Source organism: Carettochelys insculpta, chromosome 1, assembly GCF_033958435.1.
Source record: "Carettochelys insculpta isolate YL-2023 chromosome 1, ASM3395843v1, whole genome shotgun sequence".
Lineage (NCBI taxonomy): Eukaryota > Metazoa > Chordata > Testudines > Carettochelyidae > Carettochelys > Carettochelys insculpta.
Genome location: NC_134137.1, coordinates 190471255 through 190481133, shown reverse-complemented (window position 1 = coordinate 190481133; position 9879 = coordinate 190471255).

Sequence of the window (9879 nt, the reverse complement as noted above, 5' to 3'; positions counted from 1 at the left end):
TGGGACTAGGTGATCCTGAAAAAGTGACACTATGCAAGCTGGCTGCAGAACTTCTGAATGAAGAGCCACGCCTTCATGGATCTCTGCAGCTGGCTCACCCCCATCCTCTGACACCAGGAACCCCAAATGCAGCCAGCCCTCTCAATGGAGAAGTGTATAGCCATCTCTGTACAGAAGTTCGCCACCCCACATAGATACCACTCTGTTGAGCAGCAGTTTGAGGTGGGCAAGTCCACCATCAGGGCCATCGCCCTCAAGGTAAGACACACACTGCTTGCTGGCCCATCACAGGAAGGGGGGAAGGTGCTACCAGGCAAGGTGTACCCTCAGAGACTGGGCTCAGGGGTGGAGCTCTGGCTCAGTTCAGGAGGTACCCTCCATTCTTGCCCTGGGAGGGCTCCAGGGACTCCTCCAAAGGGTGGAGGTCCCATGGGGGTTGCAAGGTTGCTGGCTGCTAGCCATCTCCTCAATACAGCTGCATTGGGTGGGTGCGAGGGTGTGGATGTCAGCAGCCTGTGCGCTCACTGCTTCCACACATTCAGCTTCTGGCCACAGGGTTTCTGGGTCCCTGCTGCTTTAAGAGCAGCCAGAGGCAGAGACCGTAGACCCCCAAAGGTTCTGGCAGGGACATCTCCATGCTCCAGCTGGCTGGCACCATGGAGGACTATTCTTTTGAAAGAGAGACCCAAGGAGCATCTGTCTACACATGCCTTTTTTGTAAGAATCTTTCAAAAGGAGGCGTTCTTCTTCATCCGGGAGAGGAAGAGCGCTTCCAAAAGAAGAGCCACAGTCTTTCCATTTCCTTTCAAACAAATGCCTTTATTTGCTTTAGATGCTCCGTGGTGTCTTTCGGAAGAGCACCAGCTTTTTCAAAAGACCTCACTAATTTAGACGCAGCCAAGAGAGAGACATAACCCATTTTCAACTTTTTCTCCAGTTACCATTCTGCTCCAAATGCTGGAAAATGCTTTTACTAGGTGAAGTGCAGAACTTCCCAGAATTGTAAATTATTTTAACTTTTCTAACATCTGTAAAAAGCAAATCTGTGATAACCTCGTCTTGTTTTGTTTCTACATAAAAGACAACTTAAAAGGAAGATCAAAAGATTCTATTTGTTTAGCTTAGAGAAATGACATTAAAGAAGGAGCATGGTAACTATATAAAAACTTAACAGCCAATAACATGAGAAGAAGAATTAGTCACACTGGACATTAGTCATAAAACAAAGAGTGGTGGGTTGAGTTAAAGGAATCAATTTAGCTTGGTTAATAGCAAAAAACTTGTTGACAGTAAGGACAATCAGAGTAAATTGGTTTGCTTTGCGAAGTAGTATGGCTCAATTTTTAGATGCATTAAAGGCAAGATTAAAAAGCCAGATATAAAGTATAGTGGACTGCAGAGGGCTGGAAAAGGTGACACCAGATATCCTTTCAAACACAGTCACTTGATAATACTTTGAAAAAAATGGCAGAGTAGTGATAGCAGCAGGAGGCAGAGTGCAGCAGAAAGAACACAACCATTTCCAATGGGAGATGAAAAGGTGAAGCCACATAGCATTCAACAGTGAACAGCTATGTCTAATTCGTACTCTGGGCCTGTCAGCTTGATATCTGAGTATCTTAAATTAAAGATGTATTTGTTGAATCCTACGGGGTTATAGCTAATTCTCCTCTAGGGGACAGGTGGCAGCACTCAGCAAAACAAACAAAACTGCAAACATGTGCAACGATAATAATAAAAAAGAATCCTAGTGGATCAGAGTTTTGTTCTTTTGTACTGGAGGAAACTGTATATGAATCAATGAATTTTGTGAAAAACAGAAACAGCACAAAGTTTAATATTTAGCAGAAAGACAACAACCCCCTGTCTGGGAGTTCTAATTCAGTCCTAACAACCCCTTAATCCTAGTGTCTCCTTGCAGTAAGTGTCACACAGCTGGCAGCTCTCCTAACAGAAATGTGTACCAAGGTTTTCCCCGCAGCAATGGGTAACTGCCCTGAGCCATCTCCCCCAGTCCACAACTTCTTTTGTAAGGCATGCTGGGGGCAATTCTGCTAGACTCTGCATACCTGCAGAAAACACCTGCCCCCGAATTCCTGTGCTTCTCTGCAGAAAACCAGTCACAGACAACGGGTGATGTTTTTGGAAGTGGGGGGATTGCCCCCTTCCAAACAGAGGTTAGGCCAGGGGAGCGCATGCTGACTTTCCTGACACTGCTCTTCTCCCATGTCTGCAAGCTCAGCCCAGCCCAGCTGAAGAAGGCTGCCTCAGGTCTCCACTGATTAGTCTGCAGCTGTATGTTGCCTCCTGGGTCCTGGTGCTAAATAAGCTCCCTTTTTTATGTACTGGGAACCTTGCTGCTCTCTGCGGAGAACTGAGTGCCCATAGTGAAGCTGAGGATGCAGCTGTGGGGAAAATGAAGAAAGGTGGAAAGGAAGGGAGAACGGGGTTAAGAATGGCAGGGGAGAGGAATGTGGGAGTGAAGGTAGGGTGATGAATAAAAGGAGACAGGGGAATAACAGGAGGAAATAGGAGGCTGGCATGTAGCATCCCTTTGGCAGCAGCTGGGGTTCCTCCTTTAAGTGGTCCCATCAAACCCCCACCATGGCAAGCCCTAGCCCTCCCTGCCTCCTATACCTGGCCCTCTCTGATGAACCTCCCCACATCCAGATTTCCCCCACACAAAACTTGCCCCACCCCTGGATTCACCCCGCCCCCCAGACACAGCCACTAAGCCACTCCACTCTAGGATCTTGCTAGGCTTCCCATCCAGTTTGGATACACCTGGTTCAAAAAGAAAGCACAAGGATGTGTTTCTGGGGAACTTCCCTTATGTAAGCATCAGATGCAGCCTCAATGCTGAGTCCCTGTGTGAGGGTCATTGGGCTTCAGGGTGATCTCCTGCCTCTGTGCAACCAATGGCCTGTGCATCCCACAGTCATACTGGAGCCTTTATTGACAAATTCAATTTGCCAATTTTAATTTGGGTGAATAATTCTCTTGAGAGTAATGTGCAAGAAAAGATTTTTCAGGTGATGGAGGTAGGGTGGCTAGAATACAGTGTGTTTGGCTATTCTTGGTGTCAGCAACGACCCACAGAGTGGTGCCTCCCCAACAAATACATTGGAGCAGTCCCTAGCAATTATTCAGGGTTTTGAGTAGCCCAAAATATAGTAGGTGCAATTTTTTCTCAGTTTCTGTGCCTAAACTGTTTTATCACGAAAACTACAATTATGCACATTCAATTATATTTATTGTCATCTTCAAAATCCATCAGCACAAAAATAAAGTCTGATTAGCCAGCTAAGAATTAAAACCACCATATATCATTCAACTCTGCCATGAAACCTCTGTGAGCTCCATGCCAGTCCCAAGCATGGATAAAGCAGAAAGGGTGGTCAGACGAGTGTCGATGCGCTGACTGTCAAACTACAATACAAATGAAATCTGATGCCAGTACAACTAAATGATAAAAGATGCTGGCTCGGACTTCACCCAGATAAACAAGGTCCATGATACCAATAGAGTGATTGGGGTTGGGTCTATAAGTTAGCTACTGAAAGAAAATTACAACTAACACATATGCTATCCATTGGAAGATGGAACGTCCAAACACTCTGGGCAACCAGAAAACTAGAGCTGCTTCGGAAGGAGATGTAGAGATTCCAATGCAATATACTTGGAGTGGCAGAGATGCACTGGACAGCATCAGGAGAGATATGCAGTTGCAAAGTCATTTGGTCAGGAAACGAAATGAAGTATGAAGCAGGAGGTGGATTCCTTCTTAGCAAAACAGCTAGAAGAGCATTTTTAGGATACAAACTAGTGAGTGCAAGAATGATGGTAGTGAAATTCGAAGCAAAACCATTCAACATCTCAGTGATTCAGGTGTATGCACCCACGTCAGGCAGTATGGAGGAAGAGATTGGGCTATTCTATAAAGACTTCACAAAGACAATAGAGGAGATACCAAAGAAAGATGTGTTGATCATTGGAGGAGATTGGAATGCAAAGATTGGAACAGATAATGAAGGTTGGGAGAGAGTCATGGGAAGGTTTGGATACGGAGAAAGAAACGAATGAGGTGAGAAACTACTAGAGTTTGCTATGGAGCACGAGATGGTGATCTGCAACACAAGATTCCAAAAAAGGACTGTAGGAACTGGACTTGGAGATCAAATGACGGGAAGTCCAAAAACATGATATATATGATTTTGATAAGAAGAACATGGATAACATCAGTACAGCAGAGCCAAACATTCCAAGGAGCGGCTATAGACTCAGACCACGGTCTAGTGATCGCAAACATCAAGATAAGAGGAGCAATGTGAAGATATAGAGAGGTATTATGGCGAATGTAAGACCAAGGAGATCCAATACCGCAAAATATCTTCATCGCATGATCTGGAGAGAGCAATGTACAAGATTAAGGAAGAGGTAGAAGGGATATCTGTGCACAGGAAAATAATAACAACTTGAGGTTCGCAGATGATATACAGTCTTCCCCCACCTTATGAGGGTAATACGTTCCCGAAAAATCCCTCTTAGGGCGAATTTTCGTAAGTCAAAAATGTAATTACTATTAATTTCAATGGGAAACAAATTTTATGCATTCCTGAGCCCCAAAATGTACTCCCATTTATGCTAAAACAACACCAAATCCTGTTAAATTTGGTGCAAGGGGGCAGGCAGGGCAGACCAGGGCATGAGGAGGCAGCCTGGCCTGACTGCAGCTTAGGTTAAGTGCGGGAGGGGGCACTGCCAGGGCCTGGCCACATGGGGAGCTAGGCAGGCACAGGGGGCCCCCGGCTGGTGAGGGGTGATTCCTCTCTCGTACGGGCTGCATGGCGGAGAGACCCCGCCGGCAGCAGCTGAGACGGCAGTGGTGGGCGAGTCAGGAGCTAAAGGGGAGGGAGCGCCACATACGGCGAGCAGCGCCAGAGGCACAGCTGTGCAGGGCAGGTGGTGGCGGCCCCCTAGCCACCTGGGGGGTGAGCGACAGCAGTGGGGCTGGGATGGGCTGCGCACCCAGCATCCACGTCTCGCAGAATGGCGTGATCTACTGCCAGGATTCGGACAAGTCCACCTCCCCGCATCAGACTGCCGCCCTCTCGCAGGGTGTCACTGCCCCACTGCACGGCATCTTCGTCCAGACCAGCGCAGCCGAGTCCATCCCCTCAGTGCTTGTCTACCAGAGCCACCAGCCTCCAAAATGATCTTCATAAATGCGAAGAAATGCCTCATATTCTGAAGTAGGGGTATTAAATGAAACTCCTTGTAAACTTGAATTCTTGTTACTTGAACGGGCGTATCTCAGGGTATCACTGTAGTTATCATTAAGAAAGATGAGAAGAAGCTAGTGAGAATGGTGCAGGTGCTAAACAAAGAAGGGAAGCAGTTCAGACTGATTATGAACATCAGTGAAATAAAAACAATGGTATTTCGAGATAAGAAAATAGGAAGGAAGATCAGTGTAGATGGTATTGAACTAGAAAATGTAGAGAAGTTCACATATCTGGGGAGCAACATAACATATGATCTAGACTGTAAGAAGGAAATAGTGACTAGAATAGCGAAAGCAAGAGCGAGTTTGAAGGTGAGGAATAAGATCGGGAAAGCAAATCAATTAGCTTAAGAATGAAGGTGAGCGTCTTGAAAACATGAGTATTCATCAGCATGTTGTACGGATGTGAGACATGGGTGATAACGAAAGATTCAAAAAGAAGAATATTGGCATTCAAAAGGAGTTGTTATAGAGAGAGTCTGAGAATAGGATGGATGCAGAAGGTCACCAATGAGGAATTATATAGAAAGATACAGTCGAAAGAAAACCTGCTGCAGAAGGTTATAAAATAGAAGCTACAAATATTTGGGCATATTTGCAGAATGAGTGACAAATGAAAAATCAAGAGCCTGGTATTTGGCATAATGGACAGCTTGAATAGGAGAGGGAGACCCCACAGAGAATGGATAGACAATATAGTAGATTGGTGTGGAGCTAGTCTACAGAAACTAAGCCACTACGCACTGGATAGGGAAAGAGGGAAGGAAATAGTGAGAGAGGCATCAGACACCAACGGGCGCTGAGTCCACAGTTATTGATGATGATCATGATGATGATATGTCATTCTTTGTTCTTTAGTTTATTTTTTACTTTTCATTCTGCCTCATTACCTGGTATTCACACAACAGCTTTTAGATCACAGACTGTGTCCAGAATGATTGTATAATCTTTTTGAGAGAAACAAGTACTCAAGTACGTTTTGTATTTCTCTTGAAGTGCTGATTCAGTGTGCTAATTAAGACCCTATTCCATAAAATTCAATACAGCCATCAACTCTCCACCCTCAGCAATGACAGTCAGGATCACCACAAAATAGTAAAATTATGTCAGACCTATTGATACCACACACATTTCTAAATTAGACTTAAAGCATATCATTTTCTATTTATTATGAGGAAAAAATATTTTTGAAATAATGAATTTGCTATATAGCATGTAATATTTGGTGTTAGGAAAGTTGGTCTTGTCTTCTAAAAGCACTTACAAATGCTAAGGTTACGTCTACACTTGAAAGTACACTTTGAAAGTGGTACGTTTCATTCCCGTGCAGCTCCTCTAAATAGCAAAATCCTTATCATGAATAAGGGGATTTTGATGTTTGCAGGGTCCTTTCGAAAAGGACCCCCCCTTGCAGATGAGCTGCGGGCGAGCAAAATGGGTCACTTTCGAAGTGCCACAGCTGACGGCTTGCTAATGAGACAGTGAATATTCACTTCAGCACCTCATTAGTATTTTCTGATTTGGCTATTAAAATGGTCATTTTGAAGTTTTGCCCAAGTGTAGACATGGCCTAAGTCTTGGTTTATACACAAAGTTGTATCAGTTTTTAAAAAAAACATTAATTAAATTGATTTTGTTAAGGTAGTGATATCCCCCATCAATACTTTTAACTGAATTTAAGGCAGTTGTTCACTTGGCCAGGGAGCTAATACACTAGAAGCTAGTTATTTGTTAGTTTTTGGTGGTTTTAACCTGTTCGGTTAAACAATTTCTTTGCATAGACAAGCTCTAGTTGAATATAAGCAACAATTTTAATATAATATTAAGGTTGCAAAGTTAGAACTAAATCACCAGGTTACTAAATTATACTTCTACCAGCAATGCTAATTCATCCCCATTTCCTACCACAGGAGGAAGAAAAATATACAATTATCCACCTTTAATTGTAAGATTTCTCTCATCTAAGAGTTTATTAAAACCAATTTACCAAACTTGTGTGAGCTGGGTCTGGCCATGAAGACTTATGCGGCTTGGGAAATTGTTGGATACAGCCATAAGGAAAGCAATGTGTTGGCTAGCGGTTCTTCTACAACACATGTTCAAGTTGCCCACTGCTGTTCACAAAGATATCTTAAATAACGACTTGATTAACCTACAAGACATCATTGTCCAGGTGATCAGAGCAATCCCGTAGGAGATATAAGTGATCAGAAAAGAAAAAGTAGGAATTGTTTAGGTTCAGATTAAGGTGGTAGATGAAAGGCTAGTGAAATATGTTCAGTGAGTAAGAAAGTCAATGTGAGAAAGAATAGAAGGAGAGACCATGTGTATGTATCTAAGGAAGTGTAAACATCGTGTACAGACACAAGAAAGTGAGATAGATCAGTCAATATGTGGTTCTGAAAAGTCTTAATTCAATACATTGACAAATTATTCATGTCCTGATCCAGCTCTCATTGGAATCAATGAGCACCTTTAACTTTGATGGGATCTGGGTCCACCTTTAAATTCTGTTTACACAATTTCACCATTTAAACTTTCTAAAGTTCACAAATTTAAATAATATTTACAACTATAGCATTTCAAGGATTTATATGACAAGTAGGTTCAGGATAATATGACAGTGTAGGGTAAAAATTCCAAATGTGTATCATGATTTTTTACTGTACAACAGGAAAGAACTTCATGTCTCAGAATGGAAACAAAGCTCCTATAGTTAAGACTGTACGATGAGCCACTGTTCCATTTCCATGAGTCACAGTCCCATATTCTCAGAAAAAAAGGGACAACCCAGTGGTAAAAAGACCAGGATTTGAGAGACCTGTCCTTGAACAAGTCATTTAATCTCCCACTGCCTTCCTTCCCGATCTGTGAAATGGAGATTATATAGTAGTTGCCTACCTCCCAGGAGGCTTGTTACGGTAAATACAGTAAAGATCTGTTAGGCATTTAGATAGTGTGGTAATGGGGAGTCATAAAACTACCTTAAATACTAAAAGCCTTTTTCAGACAATTAAGACTTTGTCTTTTGAGCTGAAACTGGCAATTTGGCATGGAAGAAGTTCTCCCTGAAGAGCAGTGCCTGGTGTTGTTCCATACAAAGTTAGTTTTGAATTCTCTCAATTACAATAACAGCAGTATAAGACATGATCCTGGGCATATTCTGTGGAAGTGTTATGTAAACCCTTCAAGTACACAAAGAAACAGTACATAAAATTAAATAACATTTTCTACCCTCTAGCTCTTCCTCATGTCAGATACTAATTAAATCATTCTCTAGGGGATGAATAAAAAGCAGCAGAAAATCCAAAATGGGGATTGCACTTAAATGTAATTTAAGTGAAAAGGTCCAATTTAGCAGCTAGGTTGACTGACGTCCAATTTAGCAGCTAGGTTGACTGATATGTTGTATTTATCTTACAAATCAGGAGCATCAGGAAGCTCCTTCAGACTGCCCCTAAGTTGACTCTTCAGAAAAGTTGCCGGATGATGTCAACGGCATAGGTTTATTTTGTGGTAAACAATGTAGTGGAAACTAGATCTATACATCCACATTATTCCCTGTGGAAGACAATACTTCTTGGGGTGATCATCTTGGTTACTAGTTCCTTCCCTAGATTTGAAGAAGAAATAAGTGGTAACAGACTTTAGATCCCATCATCCATATACAGTTCCATTTAGTCCTTTATCCATTTAATGGTTCACACACATATAAGATGAATGACTGTAATTTTCATGAAACAGGCTTTTCTCTTCAGGGTTAAAACTACAACATGTTGACTAATAAAATGACTCAGCCAACCCCACACCCAAAATCCATTTTGATGAACTGTGTGGCACCACAGTATAAACATTTAACAGAGCAGTTCTTAGCAAACTTGTTATCTGACTTCACTCAATTTCATATTTGGATTTATACTCAAGATCAGGTGCATTTCACCTGGGTTTCTGCTTTCTTTTGGGATGTTTCACACCACTTTGGCTGGGATATTTTTTGTGCTGCTACTATTGAAATTTTAAACACTCCACCTCTTACCCAGTTTGCCTGATTTCATCTCTGATTCTAGCCAATTTACATAATGTGCTCCATTTCTAGTTTAAGTACTTACATACCTATCTTTTTGCCATTCTTATAGTATCCCACCACCACATATCTTCAATGTGTTTATCCGCAATACCCTACTGAGGTAGGGAAGTGCTATTATAGCCATTTTACAGATTCCAAGTCCAAATAGAAAGAGACTAAGTGCCTTGCCCATTCACAGTCATGCAGGATTTCTGTGGGTAGAATGAAGAGTTGAAGATGGGTCTCTTTGCCCTAGCCACCAGATCACCTTTCCTTCTCTTCTGATTTTTCCTTATCCTTCTATCATCTTCTCCTTTTTCACCCCACCAGCTGTTTTGTCTTTGTCATTTATACTGCACTGGCTGCTGCCTCTGAAGAGCAGGTCAACAGTATAGGTTGAACCTCTCTAATCCAGAACCCTCTCACCAGCAAACTCCATAATCCAGCATGATTTTAGTCAACTGGACGATCGCTTATCATGGGTGTGGCCAACATTCATGTTGTTCCATAAAGTTTGTTTACAGCTTCC